Raw genomic sequence first — 20,020 nt, forward strand, 5'->3', positions numbered from 1 at the left:
ATCCAAAAATGCACCATAATTTATCTATTCTCCTATTCCTTAGGTTATGATCTCCATTCTGTTATTATAAATAATCTCTTTATGTAAATTTTCCTAGTGTTTTTGGATTATTCATTTGGGATTGATTCCTAGACCTGGAATTTCTGTTCAGTGTGTATCAATACACTTCTGTCTCTTTGTTCATATTACAAAATATTTTCCAAATGGATTATACCAATTTACACTCAGACCAGATGCTCCAGAAGACAAGCCTTCTGGAGGACTGTGGGGACGTAACATGCCCACTCATTCTCCACGTTGTCTCATCATTCCTGGCTGAGGAGGGAAGCTTGATCCATGCAGATGCGTATGACAACCGAGCAGACGGACACATGCATGAGAATAGTGTGCTTCTGGGCACATTTTGTCCTTTAAGTGATCAGAAATTAGTTCATGGCATCTTCATGCATCTCAGACCATGTCTCAAAAACATTTAAGTAGCACCCATGAAAGTGAGTGTCTGTCTCCAGGGCAAAGGGCAGACTTGCTTTCTGAGAAGGATAATAAAGCTAATATGTCCCTTGGGGGCAAAGTTGGGCAGGTTTGCAAGAAGCCCCTTCCACGACTGAGATTTCCTGCACCCAGTGTTTCTTAGCTGCGACACAGACCCAGGTGTGCACAGCGTGCACCTGGGCCCACCTCCGCATGACCCACAAGCCTTGGGGGACAAGTGGAATAGATGCAGACGTGAGGCTCATGCTGCCTGTTGGGTGTGGATAATAAGCTGAGTCCACATGGGATCACACTTTCCTCACCAACTGAATCTCCAGAAGGGCGGTGAGTTGGACTGTCAGCTGCAGAGATCTCTGATGCTTAGGGCCTGCTGGACCAGTGACAAGTCATATAAGGAGAGACCACCAATGCCTGTACAAAAGAGGCTCCAGGAAAGGACAGAACACATGACCTAGCTTCTGATGAGAATTGTTAATTTTATCAGTTTCCCCCAGGGCCTACATAACAGCCGTTCGTATTTGCTTACAGCAGAGTATAAGGGTCAAGTGCTGAGGCTCTGGAATCAAACATACTTAGATTCAACTGTCTGTTTCACTGTTTACTCCATGAATGACCTTGAACATGCTTCTCTCCTCTCCAAGCCTCAGTTCCCCCTGTATGAAAGGAGAGTAATAAGATAATTTGTTTAGCGAGGTGATGTATTAAGGTGCATGGCGTGTAGAGCAGCTCATAGTATATACTGAATTTATGTTAACTATGAATTTTTTTTGGTACTTGATTACAAGATTTGAACGGATTTTCAGTTCCCCAAGGCTGTAAATATTGATTATAAGCAGAGAATTTGAGAAATCTTAGTTGATAATCAACTTAGTTCTATAATTTTAGTAAAGAAATGAGTGGAATGTAGACCTTGACCTGCCTTCTGCTGAATTGGACATGGGGCTATCAGCGGGTGGGACTAAGATACAGGGTCCTCAGTATCAACTCAGTTACCTGCCTGTTGGAATTTATAATTTCCCTGTGGCCATCAAGTCAGGGTTAAGTGCTATGTAGGTAGAAAGTGAGGAAAAGAAAGACAGATTAAGTGAAGGAAAACCTAGAGAAGCCAAGGATTGCCGCAGAACCACTCTTAAAACCGAGAGGATGGGAAGTAATCTGAATTACTCTGGAAGGGATATTTCTGATGGAAAATAAAGACTGTACATTCTGTAGGTTGAGAGTTAAATATTAAATAGCTTACTCAGAAGGGAGATTCTGGAGTTCTCATTCTGAGACAATTTACTTTGACAAATAAAACTAAATTTAGATCTTGCCTACTAAAATCACATAAAAGAGCATGAAAAGCAGTAATAGGGCAAAACATATAGGCTCAGGCATGAACATCCCACAAAGAGAAGATACGCTAACTCAGAAAGTAAAATGCTATTAATTCATAAATGTTGAGTAAAATTGTAGAACACATCTCAAAAGTATCTGCACCCACAATTATATTTTTGTACAAGTTGCATAAGCTAAATATTAGGAAAGCCTGATGCAAGCTCTACGACCCTGCAGAAATGTAAACTCATATTAATTAATAATGTAAAGTAATATAGTTAACACTTTCAAAAATATTGCGTGGACATTTGATTAGTTAAGATAGAATATGCTGTTGTAAGAGACCCTGTCTCTTAAAAGGTTAACTAAATGTTTGCTCTTCTCAGTCATGAATATTCTGCTAGAAGTTGGCAGTTCCCCAGGGCAGTTTTTCTCCACAGAGTAATTCAACACACACACACACACAGACTACATTTATCAGGATCCCTTGCACTTAGGTGAGCCCATGGAGCTGAGCTGAAAGTTTGGTGAGAAGTGTCACACTACCTACTCTCCAGTCTTCTTTCAGCCCCTCTCCTCATCAATGATTGTGCAATTAATCCCTTGTCCAGAAGAGTTTTCAGTCCAGGGAGAAGACACAAGAGGAATGCTGTAACATGTGTATCCCCGTTCTGGGTCTGTTTCTAATATCTGTACTCCCACAGCATGTTTTCTCAATCTTGACCATACCTGAACATTATTCCCTTTACTTTCAGATTTTTCCTCCTCTTTCCCTCACCTGTTGTTTTGTGTCAAGGTGGGTAGATGTTAGAGCTTAGAGAGTCAAAGATTCCTTGAGCAAGGAGTCTTTCTAACACTAATAAGACCTACCACGTGTTAAAAGCCAACTATTGAAACAATGAGCTGAGTAGGTTCCTTATATTATCCCTACTCCTCAAGTACTAGTACTAGTGTATGAAATGGGAACCTCAGCCTATTTCCCAGCTCCTCCCTCATGCCTGTCAGGGCATCTGGCACATAGCAGAATCTCAAAAATAATGTGTAATAAAAGAATAAGTGAATAAAGGTTGTTGTTGGAAAATACCACTAATTATGAAACCCTTTCTACTGCCATAAAGTAGAGAGTATTTCCTTTAAAACCAACATAGTTATCTTAGTGCTCAGCAGCACTGACGTAGAGATGGGACAGTGTACAGTTCACAGGAAGTGGATATTTCAGAGTATGGTTCATTTCTCTGGAGTTGTTGACTGAACCACTCAGGGACGTTAAAAGCGATATAAATGATATAACCAAGGGTTCGTGGCCGGCTGGTTGACTTCCTGGGACTAAAGCAACACCCAAATTATAAAACCTTTTCCTCCTGCTGCCAGAGAATTCAATAAATTGGTTTGACATTTGATTCTTGACAATCCATGACTTTAGAATGGGAAGGAAGTGAGAAAACACTGAGATTATGCGAAGCACAATTACCTATATTTAGCTTTAAGGTAGGCTTTTTGACATTCTTTACTTTGAATATGCTTGTGGAGTCTGTCATTCAAGAAAGTCACCCTAAACCACATTCTGAAACTATTTGATGAAAAAGAGACTCAGAAATGATTGTGTCTTTGCCAATCTATCCTATCCTTATCATTGTGCATTTATGCTACACAGGATGACTTCACTTCTTAGAAGGATAGGTCACTGCCATGGTCGCCATCATCATCGTCATCATCATCACTATCTCTTCATTTACTGAGTGACTACGGTGTGCCGGGGCCTAAGCACATTACCCATTTTGCCTGACTGCTACACAACAATCTTGAGCTATGTGCTAATATTCCCAAATTTTGGAAGAGGAAGCCAAGGCTTAGAGAATTAAATTAACCTTCAAAAGTCATATATTCAGTAAGAGACAAAACTAGATTAAAACCCAGGTTTGCACGAGTCGAGGCCTCTGGCTTACCCGTCATCTGTGCATCAAACCACAGCTTCACTTCATTTAATCGTGCACTTCTACCGCCTAACTGAGAGGGTGAAAGAAAGGGTTTAATTATAAAAACAACTTTTCTCTGAAAATAAATATCCCTCAACTTCTGTTCGTTAAAAACCACCAGAAGAGAAAACACAAATGAAAATTGCCACGATGTAAACAGAAGTGACAACAAGGAGCCAAGGGCAAGACATGTAGCCCAGAGTGCAAAGGTCTGCTCGCTTGCTCAGGAGAGTGTCCAGAAGTCTGGTCCGGTCTGTTCACAAATTCCACCAGATGACGTTGCAGCTTCCATTTTTTATCTGCTTCTGGCCTATGGTGGTTGAGTGAGTCGGTGGCTGGCTCCCCCCAGATCCTCAAAGGGGGTAGTATATTTTGGAGCAATCTTTTTCATGCCTTGAACATTGCATTTCATGTGGAATGCTTCCCGATAATTCCTTCTGGGTAGTTCGGGCTCTTTGCTCCTTTGCCTTTTGATGGTGGCCCTGGTATACATGTGAATAGTCATTTTAGTGATTGCTGGGTTGCAGTGGAAGGTCATAACAGGATTCTAAGACTACCTTATCCTACTCCTAAAGAGCTCCATGTAGCCCTGAGATGCTCTTAGAATTTAGAGAGGTGTCTAGAAGCTGAAGGAATAGCAAGAGGAAGGCATTTCCCTTCCTTCCAACGTCTTAGAGCAATGCTTAGAACACACCAAGAATTCTCTTTGTTCTAGCAACTACTTTCCTAGGTTTGTTCGAAGACCTAATTCAAGCAAGGCCAGGCTTTCGTAAGTGGCAGTGGTTGGGGCTGAAACCGAAAGCTATGGTTCAGATGATGCAGGTCTATTGAGAGTTTTATGCATGTATGTTCTGTAATGAAGCAGTCATAAAATTGAAATCATGAAATGACTGGTGTTCACTGCCTTTCCATTTTCCAAGTAATTATTTGACTGCTCTGGAGTTTAGCAGCCTACTTCTGCTATTTTTTTTTAAACTTTATGAAGATGAAAAAGAGAAACATTTATAAATCGTACCGAAGGAAGGATGTGCTCAAAAGGTGCAAAGGTACTTAAAAGGTACTGGAACAAAGACTGTGCTTCTTTTTATTGGGGTCTTACAAAACTTTGGATCGACGAGTAGAATATTAAAACAACATTGGAGAATTTTCTCTTAATTTCAGAAATCCTCCATGATCTAAGAAATGCTTTTTAATTATATTTTGGCTTTCGTAAGAGTTGGACCATCACCAGACATTATCTCTTTCAATCTGATACTTTAGAGGTTGGTGGTGAGCCAACTCAGCCCACCCTTGTTTTTCTAAATAAACTTTTATTGGAACACAACCACGCCCTCCTCTTTATGTCTCATCTGTGGAAGTTCTTCTTGCTACAAAGGGAGAGTTGAGTAGTTGCAACACACACATCAATAAAATATTTACTATCTGCCCTTTACAGAAAGTTTGATAACCCTGCTTTAAATAAAACAGACATTATAGTAACTGAAGTTAGGCTTGTGTGTATTTCTGAAATAGAACTAAATACAAACCTTAAAATTCTGAACCGCCATTATTTTCAAATACATTCCATTTGTAGCTGCTAAAAAGAGTGCTTTATCCCTTTCTCTACTTCTTAACAAAATGCACTAAAGAAGAAACTAACATAACGGAAGACCTCTATGTGGACGAAAAGTACAGGACAGAATCTCCTGTGGACCTCAGGAAGGTTTTGAAAAGCAAACGCTACTCAATTTGTTCCCGACCCATCCCTTTCCTATTGGCAAAATGAGAAGCATGGCCCCCGTCACAGCTTCCCGGCCAGCAAGATCAAAGATGAGCCTCTGACAGCGTGCCAGGGGAAGGAAGCATAACGCAGGGGTTCTCAGCCACGGCTTCACATCAGAAATACCTGGGGAGATGAAGCAGCCGCCAATGCCAAGTCCCACCGCAGACCAGCTGAATCAGAGGGTCTGGCTGTGTGACCAGGGTAGCAGAATTGTTTAAAGTTTACCAGGTGATTCTACTGAGCCAATGGAGTCCAGAACCCCGGGGCTCCTTTCGTGAAGGAAGCTTCTCATCATGAGGAAGGCTCTTAATTTCTTTGGCCTCTTCCTGTAAATCTGTAAATTGAGGGGATTGAAACAAATTTCTCGGAGGTCATTCCCATCTGTGATTTTAAATTCAGTTCAATTGAATTAAATTCGTTTCCCCAGAAGACGAAGCATGAGAATTGTGACACCCTCTGTTACCAAGAAATATGCAGCATGGGGAGAGGAGAACAGGAATGGATTCATCACCCTGGGGACTTGGGCAAGAAGATCTGGTGATGTCCATATTGCCACTCTGCGGCTCAACACTTGGGACAGGAGAGAAGCAAGATGGGCTCCAGATAAGCGCTGTTCTTACTGGCCTCTCCGAGCCTGCCAGTTCTGGCTCACTTCTATTTATAGGCAGTAACTGAACATGTGCTCTGAGCCTCACACTGGGCAGAGAAAACAGCGGAGCACTGCATGTGCGAAGAGTTAATTTGGAGTCAAACTAAGATACTTCGAATTCTGGTTCTGCCACTTCTTAGCTGTGAGGCACGATTTCTTCATTCTCTCCAGGCCTCAGTTTCCTCGTCTGAAACATAGGGGTAATAATAGTCTCTATTCTGGGCTCATGGTGAGGATTGAGCAGAATGATGCCTAAGAAAGGCCCAGCACGGTTCTGGTCACAATGTAGGCTAACACAGTGGTGTGCTATTATTATACTCATTGTTACTATCACACTGCTGTTATGGTGGTGATGCTTTAGCAAAAGCCAAATAAATCAATGTTCCCAGCTATTGATTTCTTTACATGCAGTTGTTACAAAAGACACTTTAAAAACCTGATTGTAGTAATATTTTATGTGCTTTATAACAGCAAGATGGGAAGGTATCTTTTTATATAAAACATTTCAGGCCTTCACAGTATTAGCAGAGGGTAACAGACATCAGAGTGCAAACTTACTCCCATTCTGTCCCCCACTGCAGAATGCACAGCTGCCCACGTGTGTGACATACTATTACTACACAGGCGGGTGTCCATTTGCAATATATGGTATTGTTTGGAATGTTTTTAAACTTCAGGGGTGCCTGGGTGGCTCAGTCGGTTAAGCATCTGCCTTTAGCTTAGGTCATGATCCCAGGATCCTGGGATGGAGTCCCTCATCGGGCTCTCTGCTCAGCGGGGAGCCTGCTTCTCCCTCTGCCTGCCAGTCCTTGTGCACTCTCTCTCTCTGTCAAATAAATAAATCTTAAAAAAAAATAAACTTCATATAAATGGCTTCATATCATATGTATGATAATTAAATCTGCTGTTTTTGCTCAACATTATGTTTTTGAGATTTATTCATATTAATGCATACAACTCAATTCCATCCATTCTAACTGCTATATTCTATACTATTTTATGATTTTGCTAAAATTATTTGTCCTGTCTTGTGTTGATGGATATTTGGGTTGTTTCCATTACTCCACAGAAAAAAAGAAATGGCTCAATGTCCATTTGTGAACATACTTCCTTGTGTACAGTGTGAGAATTTTTGAGGAGTCCTAAGACATAGTACAGGCATATCTCCAACTTCTCAGTCTCCTCTCCTGGTTCTTCCTCATCTCCTAGATTTCTAAATGTTCATGTGCCCGGAGCTCAGTCCTCACACCTCTGCTCTTCTCTATCTGCCCCAATTATTAGGAGATGTTATCTGATATGAGTCTTTAAATATCACTCAAGATTACCGTCTCCAGTCTGGATGTAAGCCCCAAAGTCCACTTTCTATATATCCACTTGTTCACTTACTACCTCTTATTAGGTGTCTAAAAGGAATAGATGATGGGTATTTTGAGTGCTCACCAATGGTGTCTCTCTTCGAGGCTCACACTGTATTTCTCATAATGCTTTTTTAGAAGAATCTTTGAGTATAGTTGACACACAATGTCACATCAGTTTCAGGTATACACTATAGTATTTTGACAGGGTTGTACATTATACTACGCTCACCACAAGTGTAGCTACCTCATAACACTTTCATTGAGGTGGGAGAATGTGACTATTCATCGAGGAAATAAGGACTATGTTACATGTACTAGGTTTTCCTGGGAAGCTGAGTCACAGAGATTTGGTGCAAAAGGTTGTTGGGACCAGACCTTCAGGGACTCGCCTGTAAGGGGGGAATGAGGAGGGGAGAATTGAGAAAAGTTCACTGCAATGCAATAAAAACAGAGCCTTAGCTGACCCCATGAGGGCTTCTGGAGCTGGGATGGACCATCAGAGTTGTTCCAAACTGAGTCAAGAGCTGCCTGTGTTCCCCCATGTCAACTGTCACTGGAAGTGGGCCACTTTAGGGAGAGGATAATTCCCTGGGCTGGATGGCTCTTTTTATAGGAGACAATCCATGGGGAGGCACGTAGGGTGATCCACTGGTACCGAACTCTCCAACAACAAGGATAATGAATGCTTCAGACCTCATGGGGAATTCTGGGCACCAGACCCCTGCATCCATTGCACTCCACAAGCTGAGATGATACAAGGACCCTGCCCACTTTTCCAATCTCGCCGTTCCCTTCAGCATTGAGTGTGAAGACTGAGTAGAAAAGGCAGAGCCATGTCACTAAGTCATTGCATAAAAAGCAGTTGTCTTGGAGAATTGATGGACATGGCCTCAGTGAGAAACTTGTGATTTATACCATTGAGATTTGTTTTTGTCACCAGAGCATAAGCCTGGCCCAAACTGACCACGTCAATACCTCAGAATGAATATGTGCAAAACCAAGTTCCTGGTTCCCCACCTCCTCCAAACCTACTCCTTTCTGCAGTCTTCAGGATCTTAGTTAATGGAAGTTCCATTCTTCCAGATTATACATTAAAAGCTCAGGTACCACACTGAGTCTACTACAAAGCCAGTTATCTCCTCCTGTAGAATAGTCAGGAGTTATTCATATTTCACACCTCCAGCGTCACTTCTGGTCCAAGGCACAGACCTTTCTCTCCCTGGTTTTTGCAGTCACCTCTAACCGATGTCCCGCTTCTGCACTCACTGCCTTCTAGTTCAGCCGAGAAGACAGGGTGATCCTGTAAGACAACACTCTGCCTCAAACCCTCCTGGAGCCCCATGTCACTCAGGGTAAAAGCCAGATCTTTCAAGGAGCTACAGGCATTATGTCATCTGGCCCTATATTACTTCCCCAACCTCATCCGGCATCGTACTTCCATTGGCGCATGCAGCTTCACTGACTTCCTTGCACGCATCAGCATGCCCAGCATGCTTCTCACTTAGAACATTTGTGCTCATTGTCCCCCCAGCCGGGAGTGATCTCTCCCAGCTAGCCACTAGATCTCTTACTTCCTTCAGGGCTCTACTCAGATGTCCTCTCAAAACTGAGGCCTTCCTTAACCACCACATATGTTTAAAAGAATACATCAGTCTATTGTGCTTTATTGTTCTCTAGAACATATGACATCGTGAGACATACTGTAAATATTTTTAAATTAAAAGATTAGCTGCACAAGGGCAGGACTTGCTGTATTACTCACTGCTGTATCTGCTATACCAAGAATAGCCACACTCCCACTGAATACGTATTTGTCAAATAAGTGAATTGAATAGGTGAGGTTGCTCATTAGTACTAAAGGTTCATAGATTATATTGGATTTTCTATGAAAAACATATTGTATTTGCATTGAAGAGCATTGAATTGCATTTTGTCTCTTACTTAAATCTTTTTTTAAAAAATATATGTAACACTTTGTGAATTTGCATGTCATCCTTGGTCTGGAGCCATGCTCATCTTCTCTATATTTGTTCCAGTTTTAGTCTATGTGCTGTGAAAGTGAGCACTGTTACTTAAATTCTAATAACTTTGTTTTCTTTTTTTCTTTTCATATTGCAAAGGCTAAGACTATCAGTTCAACTCCTGAGGATTTTTTTCTATGAAAGAGAGCTGGATTTTATCTAGTTATCTGAATCTATGGAAATGATTATGTGGTTTTCTAATAATTGATTAATTTTTTATCTTTAAGCATCCTTAGATCCCTGTAAAAATCTGCTTGATCTTTGAAATCTATGTCAGAATGCAGAGCTTGAGAGACATGGGCTACAGATTCTGACTGAATGAGGCCTTGTTACCATCCCTTAAAGACAACTATTTGCATATCACAAGACTGTTCCACTGACAGGAATGACATTTCTTGAAGCTTTTTGAGGCAAAGTCAATACCTTCAGGGGCCTGACAGATATTGTAAATCAGTAAACCAGGCTAGAGATGCAGTTTGAGAAACAGGAGAGCTCACCTTAAAATATAGTGGTCAGGAATTAATCGGTATCAACAGATTGTTGCCATGAGTAAATGGAGCCCCAGTGTTGCTAGATCACCTGTTATTTGGTCAGAGAGACAGGCATCTGGACTTTTAAAGTGTAAACTAATTTTTAAATGCTTTTAATTAATTTATATTTATGAAAGGAGATACCATGTGGTCCAAGTATTACATGTTACTAGGCCAATTTAGGACTAGGACTCCAGTGTACTAGAATGAGTTTGTGTCCTTCTTTGGTTTTAATAGATATTTTAATTCTTTTCTCTTGATTCCTCATTTGTAAATTGAGGATAACAATAATTGTCTCACTGAGTTGTGGTGAGTAAATAAGTTTCAGATGCAGAAAAGCAATGTTGAAATAAAAGAAAGTCTGCTATGGCTTCTAGTCTGGGAGTGCATCATTCTAGATGAAAAAGGGAAGGAGGCTATATTCAGTTCATGTCCATCCTCCCTTGAAGAAACCAACTTTGAGAGCAGCCCATGAAATAGATCGATATAAGTAGCAAGAAGTGAGGAATAGGAGCTTTAATACATTTCCCTTCCTACTCTCCAGCACAACCCAAATATTATTTACCATAAAAAAATGGAGACATTAAGACTGTCCTTGCTAGATGTCTGGGTGGGTTACATCAGATATTCTCCATGGAAGCTTGGACTAAATTTTCTGACATGGGGGTCGGTGCTCAGTACATTTCCAGTCATTCCTTTTCTGTCCCTTCATCTATCCCTTCATGTCTGTGAGGAAAGGCACTTCAAGGCCCACAAGCATGTATGACACCAGGGTCCAGTCCTCGGGGCGATTCTAGATGGAAGAGGGAGATCAGCCAAATGAAGGACAGTGGCCCTAAGTAGCGTGGGGAGGGCGCATGGCTGCCAGGCACCAGTCATGGCCCTGCGGTGCCTGGCCAACACTGGCAAGTGTCTAGGCCTTAGTTCGGTGTGGAAAATGACTATTTTCCAATGTTGACGGATTAAATGAGATGAGTAGGTGTGGAAGGCGTGAGCAATTGGCAAGTGAAAACTTAGTGATTGTGAATCTTTGCTATTCTTTCTTAAGAGAAGCAAAATACCGTGGAGAGACACCTTGGCTAGTCAAAGAGAAGCCTTTGGAGGGCAAGGCCGTGTAAACCAGGACCCAGAAGATGGATTGGTTCCACGGGCAGGGACAATCATGGTATAGGACACAAAGTTTTTCCAAAATAGGGAGCAGAGTGAACAACAGCACTGAGTGGGGAGTGCGCAGCAGATGTGAGGGTAGAAGCTGGGTTCCTCCAAAAGCCATCCAGCTGTGGACGGAATCGGGACCCCCGCCCGCTTGGCGCAGGCTCATTTGCCCCTGGCAGGAAAGCCCAGTGTGTCTCTCCAGGGACCGCAGAATTCGGGCTGTAAGCAGTGGGCCAGAGGCCCTGTGGCTCAGGGTGCCGCGGAGGACAGGAGCCGCGGGCTGGGACTGCAGAGGGCACGGAGACCGACCCAGGCGGGCCGGGACAGGCGAGGGCACACCTGCGGTGACGTCAGTCCCCGGCTCACCTGCCTGAGCCAGCGGAAGGGCTCTGGGGATGCTCGGCAGGCTGGGGGCGGGGGTGCATCTGCGTGAGCCCCACAAACGAGGCAGTGAGCGGCCACTGATTAGAATGCAGAGCCTGAGAGAGGGCGAGGCCGCAGCTGGACAGCAGCTTCTCGCAGTCACTTGAAAAAGCCTCTCTCACAGCTGGAGAGAAAATAGCCCGGCGCCACTGGCCGGCCATTGTGAAATGCAAAGGGCCCTTCTTCGGGCGGAAGCAGCAGTTCGGCCAGCTGTCGAGCATTTGAAATGTAAAAACCCCGGGGCTCCTGGGGAGGGCAGAAGACAGAGGCCACGTCAGAGGAAATGCAAGCTGCTCTGGGGGCTGAGGAAACCGTGGGCTGAGGCGCTCACTTTGAGCCATCAATAAGGCTTTCAGAGAGCAGGGCAGAAAAACAGTTCCGGAGGGAGGGCAGGGAGAGGGGCCGCCCCGGGGGCTGCAGCCGCGACAGCGCACGCGGAGATCCAGCCCTGGGCGCAGCTCGCGCCCGAGGCCCCCGCCCGACGGCCCCGGCCTCCCCCCTGCACGCAGCCCGGGCCCGCCGCCGCCCCCGGGGTCCCTGCCCCAGGCCCAGCCGCCGCCGCCCTCTCGGGTTCTGGAGGGAACTGTCTTCGCCCCTAGTCCCCCTGCCTCCCTGGATGGCCCCAAAGCAAGCTCACTCTCTTTCCCAGTCACTGTTAAAATTGCCCTGAGCCCCACCCCCAGGCCCCCCACGTAGAATCGGGTAGTCCTTCTCCAAGGTCGTTTGTCCCACAGACTTACCACTTAGCAACTATCAAGGACCTGGCATTTGTCAGACCTTCTGCCACCTGCTAGGAATACACGGTGAGCATACACCATCTTTGACCTGGGGAGTTTCCAGTTCTGAATTGTAGACAGGCAGGTGAGTGACAAATGCAATTACGTGTAAATTCTCCAATAGAAGTCCTAATCTCTGAGAGCCTGTGACCCAGGTGCTGGGCCTAAGCAGGACAGTGTAATTCTGCCAAAGGAGAAAAGAAAAATGCATCTGCTTTCCTTCCTGCTGGCGACCTGAGCCGGTGCCCTTAAGGGTTCCTGCAAAACCACAGGCTTGCCTGTACTGGGCAGCTTACCCTATTGTTGCCCGTTCATTTACCTCCTGTCTGCAGTTCCGACTGCAATCATGGAGCCTGCCTTGTTTGTGTCCTGTGTTCCCTCAAAACTGCTCCGTGGGATGGTTCTTCCATTTGTTTCTACATGAAATTTAAGGCAGTCTTTCTTACATTTTTTGGGTCCCTTTTAAGTAAAAACCAAAAAAAAAAAAAAAAAAGTTACTTGATATCACAAAAAAATACAGTGGTTAAATCATTGCTGGGTCCAGTCCCATGCAGTAACCAACCCTGAAAGTGGGTGAAGTTAAGGCATCATCCCCAGCTAGACCTGCAGCCCTGGTGGGCTTCTTAGCCTTCTCTGCCGGGTCTCCCACTTGCAGGTTCTTATGCTGCTGGACACTAATACCTGGTGGCCCTTCAGGGGTAGGGAATTTGGGAAGGGGGGGAGGATGAAGGTTCCTACTCCTCAAATTCACTCTGGCACAGCAGGTGTTTGTAAAGCTGACCCTCTCTCCCCTGAGGTGTCTTCACAATCTCTCCTTGCCTTAGAGGCTCCTTACCTGCAGTGCTCTGGATGTGGAAATGTAGCTCCCTTTTCAAAAATCAGACTGCAGAGAGGACAGCAGAAACTCGCTGGTTGTTTTAACAGAGAGAACTTACCTAGGGTATGGGCTAGAAAAGCATCAGACAACTTAAAGACAAATAAGGACACTGGAGTCCCAGAGCTGTAGTTGGTGTGAGGGTCACCTGCCCTGGGTCCAGGCAACAGAGGGAAGAGTTCAGGTTATGAGGACGTGGAGGCTGGGAGAAGGACCCTCTGAGAGCTGGATCCCAGCCAGGGAGGAGGGTGCTGCCCGCTGGTGCTGATGGTTCATGAGCTGGAAGGCAGGACACCAGGCAGCTAGGACTCAGACCGTGGAAGAAGGAGAAAGTGCTGGGGCTGGTTCTAGAAATGTGGACAGAACCAGAAACTGAAATTAAGCTCTGCCCCACAGACACTGCAGAGAGAAGCAAGCTCCCATGTAAGACAGTGCCATGAACAGTTGTGCAAGAGAGAGGATGGGGCCCCTCGCCCCTCCAGCCTTGCTGTCACCCCACCCCAACACCTGTACAGAATGGTTCAGGAGCCCTGCCTGGCAAAGGAGAAAGGGGGTTTGCAGCCCAACCCTGGCATCACAGAGCATAGCGTGGGGTGGGTAAGAAGCTGAGAGCAGCTTAACAGTGGGTGTGCCATTCCTGATGGCCACTGTATTTCCTTCCTCGGCACCTAGGCATCGGGGAACTCTTGGGTCAATTCTTCTTCCCCCCTCGAAGGGGCGGTCTAGGACAGTGGCGAGTCTAACACATCTGCCTTCTTGTTCACAGCCCATGCCTGGCTTGTGAAGAATGATCACACATCCTTTGCCCAGAGGGCCAGCCTCCCCTTCACATTGGCACCCCTGCCCCAGAGCCTTTCAGGAGGGAGCCAGTGCCTAGTGCAATGTGTCAGCCAAAATAGGAGCCACAGATATCCAGGCTTCCCAGCCATTTCCCTTAAGTACCTTTTCTTTGACTTGCAATACAAGGGAATGTCCCTCATTCTTCGTGGTACATCAAAACTCACACGAGAACAATCTTGCCCCCACTCCAGCTTCTTCTAAACGCCTCAGATCATCAGACGGGTGAGGGCTGATGAGTCATATGGACAGGTTTTCTCTTCTTCTTTCTGAAATCCAGCCTCAAGATCTTGCACCTCGTTCAGGAATATGACATCTGTCCATCTGTTAGTGCCTCCACTGAAATCTCCACTTCCTCATTTGGTTAAATTCTAATTAACAAATTCAAAATTAGAGGAACATATTATATGTTCATATGTTAGAGGAACGTATTATATACATTCACTTCCCTACCATTGATGGAGCATTGTCAAGATAACAAAGAGGGAGAGACACCATTCTTTCCTATGACATGTGCATGAGCTAAAGGGAAGATAGAAATATAAAGAAATAATTAGAATGTGGGATGCAAAAATTAAAGGGGGGGGCTTTGATGAAGAATGCACAGATGAAGGGACTGGCCCAATGTTTTGCACAATAGAATGGCCAGCTGGAGAAAGAACTAAAGACTTTCTGGACAGGGACGGCAGTGCCTACAAAGGCCAAGGGGCATAAAATGTAAAATGTCCTCAAAGACAATCAGGGAACCGGCTAGTGGCCAGGCTGCCACCAGGCTGACCAGGTCACAGGTGCTGGGAGCCTGGATCTGCTGCTCAGATAGAGGATGTTGTTTTATTTTGTTTTGTTTCCTTAAATGAAGACAGAAGAACTTGAATTTGAGAAACCCATTAGGAGACTGATGTTGCAAGAATGCACATCCTTAAAAATATGCATTTCTGAACTGAGGCAGGGAGAGGGTCTTTAGGGTTTTAGAAATGAAAGTCAGGTCCTGGAGACTCGCTGAATTTCCCAACTCAGGGGCAGAAAAGGCAAAAATCATCCCGATGTTTTACATCATGAAACTGGTTTTATGGCCCTGCCATTGACAAGAGGCTGGGGAGATGGGGAAGCAAGTGATGAGAAGACATGAGTGGTAATGAGTCTGAGGTGAGAAGTGGGGAGTCAGGAGATGGCTTGGGGCTGAGAGCGGAGCCCAGGAATCACTGCTTTACAGATTTCAGTCTACACTGCTCTCAACCCTATGGCACAAAGCCATGGAAAAAATGAATATTAGAATATAACCATTGAAGTTGCGGATACGTCAAATACACACATATTTTATGCATGCATTTATTTGAAATCTCCATAGATGATAAATAAACCTTATACTTTGCCCAAATGACTATTTGAGAGACCATTGAGAAAGACTGGTCCTTTCCAAAGACGGGTCACTTTTTTTTTTTTTTTTTTTTTTTTTTTGGTCCTAAGGAACACCTTATTTACAGCCACATAAAAATGCATTCAAAATCCAAATTTTGTTGCAACACAGTGACATCTAGTGTTCAGTTTGGCTATAACACCAAGAGGCAGGTCCCCCAGGGAAGCACTGAGGAGGGTTTTGACTTAAAATTCCGACCTGGGTTTTAAAGGAAAAGTTGTAGAGAAAGAGCAAGGTCTCATTAGCTGGTCTTGCTTCTAGTCGGTCTAAAGCTCCAGTGGGGCACAGACACACAATCACACAGGTGCCTCCGGGTCCAAGGTTATGCTTTTAAACGAGAACCGTGCGTCTTCCTCACCCGATGGAGGTCTTCCCCAGCATATTTGGTTTTGATTAGGGTATTTAGTTCATTGTAATATAATTATTAGAACTTGGACTATCAGTTTGCTTTCATTAACATTTTTATATGAATATAATTATGCTAAAATATGATCTGGTCCCGAAACTGCAAGAGTGGTTTGTCCTGAACTGTTAGCTTCACAACAGAGACCAGAAAGGTGCCTGCCAGTCTTGCTGTTTCCACATGAAGAACGGCGTTTCTGAGCACCAGTAGCTCGGTGGTAGGAGCACTTCTTTGCCAAAAGCTCGATGTCCTGCGTTCTTGTCCCTGTGTCATCACTGATTGGTGACCTGACCTAGAGCAAGACACCCAAGACCCTGAGCTGCGCCTGTAACTAAGGTGTAAGACTGAGTAACGTTCCTCCCCTGTTTATCCTGAGACTCAGCGCGGTGCTTGCTGCTTCCGTTTCGTCAGCCTCCACACCACCACTTGGACATGTGTGTTCTTTGCTTGTTTTATAAATGAGGAAAGTACAACTCGGGAGATTAAGGGAATGTTCCAGTGGTCAACTTGTCCGTGCAGATCTGGGGGTGTGAGCCAGCAATGTGGGGCTCCGAGTCGGTCAGTCCTTCGCAAGCCCCAGCCGTCCATCACACTGAGACCAGTGAAGTGCCCACTGCGGTAAATCGTCCATAATAGACCCTAAGGGCTTTTGCATAGGAAGGGAAGTCAGTGCAATTTTCTATATCTGATTCTATCTCTCCGTCCTCAAGAAGCAATTGGCTCAATATTATAATTACTGTCAGGAAAAGATATCACTGATAGTGATGCCAACACTGAAATCATTGGGTTTGGCAGTCTCCAAAACAGAAATGCTAATCCTGAGAACTTTATTAGACAGGGTTGTTTTTCTCAGGCATTTGGATACAATTGTGTGGCTTATTCATCTTAGCACCATGCTGGGAGGTTACCAGACTCATAACTAAATGCTGGGAATAAGGTTCGAATGGAACGAAGAGAAACAAAATGAACGGATTCCTAGTATGTATCCAATACTGTTGTCACTGGGACCTGGCCACAGCCCGCGTCATGCTTCATGTCCCGGCAACCTTGGGGTCAGGTGGCGGTCCTTCCCACCACTGCACGGAAGACCGCACCTGCATTCTGACTTGTCTGCAACAGAGTTCTGAATGAGGCCTCCGCCCATACTGCCCATGGGCGCAGATTTGATTTCAAAGTTTGCCAGACCCAGCATGTTACTGTGAAGGGAGTGGGCCTCCTCATGCCCTGCTGCTGAGGGGCTAGATGGGGACAGACTCAGAGTGGACGTTTGTCATTACCTCTCAAGTCTGAAAATCTGCAGAGCCCCTCAACCATTCAAACTTTTTATTCTACAAATTCTTCCCTCTTTATGCAAATACGTGTATTTTTTTCATTATGGATCGCAGTATTTTAAAGACACTGATCCTTAAAGACAGCACAGTTGGCCATCGAAGGATATTATTAAAGTCCATCTATACAATACTGTGAGGCTGTTATAAAATTACGGTGTATCTGTGTGTGCTAGGACAGAAAGAGCTCCAAGATGTGATTTTTTTTTAAATATTTTATTTATTTATTTATTTGAGACATAGAAAGGGAGAGTGAGAGAGGGAAAGCACAGAGGGAGAATGATAGGGAGAAGCAGACTCCCCACTGAGCCCAATGCCGGGCTCGATTCCAGGACCCTGAGATCATGACCCGAGCCGAAGGCAGACACTTAATCTACTGAGCCACCCAGGCGCCTCTCCAAGACATAATATTAAGCGAAAAACTGCAAGCTGTTGGCCTGGGATCTGTCGCGTGTTGGAAGTATATGCCCATGTTTGCTGGTTAACCACAGTTAGAGACAGGGCTTACTGTCTTCCAGACAGTGGTCCGAGAGCTTTACAAATATGAACTCATTTAATTCTCCTTATAGCAGCATCAGGAAGGTGCGCTATCAACCCTCCGGATGAGGAAACTAAGACATGGAAGCAGTGAGAAGCTTGCCATGGCTACACACGTCTCTGTCTCCCTCTGTCTTTGTCTCTCTCCCCACACATGTATACAGTGGGGTCTACAAGGGTAGAAATGTGCAGCAAGTTACCTGGTTCACTTAGGGAGTGACCAGAGTTGCCATGTGGAAGGGACTGTTTACTAATANAACTCATTTAATTCTCCTCATAGCAGCATCAGGAAGGTGCGCTATCAACCCTCTGGATGAGGAAACTAAGACATGGAAGCAGTGAGAAGCTTGCCATGGCTACACACGTCTCTGTCTCCCTCTGTCTTTGTCTCTCTCCCCACACATGTATACAGTGGGGTCTACAAGGGTAGAAATGTGCAGCAAGTTACCTGGTTCACTTAGGGAGTGACCAGAGTTGCCATGTGGAAGGGACTGTTTACTAATAACTCCTTTATAGACCTGGGCATTGCTATTTTTAACAAGTATATTTTCACATAATTCTTGGATAATGATCAAAGATATATGTTAGAAATGAATGTGGGATACAGGGTTTCAGCTGAAGAGTGTTCCAGGCCCTTCAGGCAGGTCTGAGGTAGCTTTTGGAGGTGGGTGATTGTTCGCCCCTCCCTAAACCTGGACTAGAAACCAGGTCAGTGTTTGAGTCCTTCAGAACAGCCTTCCGACTTTGCCATCTGCTCACCGAGCAGACAAGGTATTGAGGTCTTTCGTTCAATAGTTGGTCAGACCATGAGGCTCTTCCCAGTATCGCCCTTCAGCTGTACCCACAGCAAGGCTTAGGCAGGGAGATTCTAAAGACGGTGACCTCAGTGATTATCTCCCCAACCTGGCTGATTATAGGGTTCTCTTGGAAAGTTATTCCAAAAATGTGCACATCCCCACAGTCCATCTTTCATTCAAATCAGCAGAACCGAGATAGGGTCATAGAATCTATTTTTGGAAAGTTCCCCAGATGATGCTTCCAATCAGTCAAATGGAGGCACCAGATGATGCTGTGGGCCGCATGTGAGTGATAAGGCAGTGGTACACAGAAGTGGGCATTTTTCAAAGACATAGGAGGGGCAAGCTCGCGGCCCACGAGGTCGGTCAGCCAGAAGGAATATAACTATGATGTCAACATGCGCAGGACCCCCAAGGGAACGGCCCAGCAAAAGCAAGCAGGGCATCAGGACCCAACAACGCAGGCTGGGGACTGAGAGAAAGTGAAGACATTAGGGCAGAAGCATGGTTTAATCACTCAACTCAAAGACACAGGTGAGCGTGGAGCATAGGCTCCACCCCCCAAAGAAGGTGTGGGGGCTTCAGCCACCTGCAGTGAGGTTACCTGGTTTCAATCCACCCCCAACAGTGTCCCACCTGCCTGCCCTAGGGGAGATCATAGACATCGGAGAGAGAGCCATGANTTGAGTCCTTCAGAACAGCCTTCCGACTTTGCCATCTGCTCACCGAGCAGACAAGGTATTGAGGTCTTTCGTCCAATAGTTGGTCAGACCATGAGGCTCTTCCCAGTATCGTCCTTCAGCTGTACCCACAGCAAGGCTTAGGCAGGGAGATTCTAAAGACGGTGACCTCAGTGACTAGCTCCCCAACCTGGCTGATTATAGGGTTCTCTTGGAAAGTTATTCCAAAAATGTGCACATACCCACAGTCCATCTTTCATTCAAATCAGGACAACCGAGATAGGGTCATAGAATCTATTTTTGGAAAGTTCCCCAGATGATGCTTCCGATCAGTCAGATGGAGGCACCAGATGATGCTGTGGGCCGCATGTGAGTGATAAGGCAGTGCTACACAGAAGCGGGTGTTTTTCAAAGACATAGGAGGGGCAAGCTCGCGGCCCACGAGGTCGGTCAGCCAGAAGGAATACAACTATGATGTCAACATGCGCAGGACCCCCAAGGGAACAGCCCAGCAAAAGCAAGCAGGGCATCAGGACCCAACAACGCAGGCTGGGGACTGAGAGAAAGTGAAGAAATTAGGGCAGAAGCATGGTTTAATCACTCAACTCAAAGACACGGGTGAGCGTGGAGCATAGGCTCCACCCCCCAAAGAAGGTGTGGGGGCTTCAGCCACCTGCAGTGAGGTTAC

General features: G+C 45.2%; 1 long non-coding RNA gene and 1 other non-coding gene across 2 annotated transcripts; both read right to left on the minus strand.

Annotated features, from left to right (window-relative positions):
* Positions 1-1,032: 1,032 nt before the first annotated feature.
* LOC117802066 lies at positions 1,033-12,516 on the minus strand. Its single transcript, XR_004625114.1, has 3 exons — positions 12,424-12,516; positions 3,756-4,267; positions 1,033-1,145 (listed from the first exon to the last, which is right to left on the minus strand). It is a non-coding gene; the product is annotated as an uncharacterized LOC117802066 (long non-coding RNA).
* On the minus strand, positions 9,513-9,620 carry LOC117802086. Its single transcript, XR_004625146.1, has one exon. It is a non-coding gene; the product is annotated as a U6 spliceosomal RNA (small nuclear RNA).
* Positions 12,517-20,020: the final 7,504 nt, after the last annotated feature.

Source organism: Ailuropoda melanoleuca, chromosome 4 (genome assembly GCF_002007445.2).
Source record: "Ailuropoda melanoleuca isolate Jingjing chromosome 4, ASM200744v2, whole genome shotgun sequence".
NCBI classification, from domain to species: domain Eukaryota; kingdom Metazoa; phylum Chordata; class Mammalia; order Carnivora; family Ursidae; genus Ailuropoda; species Ailuropoda melanoleuca.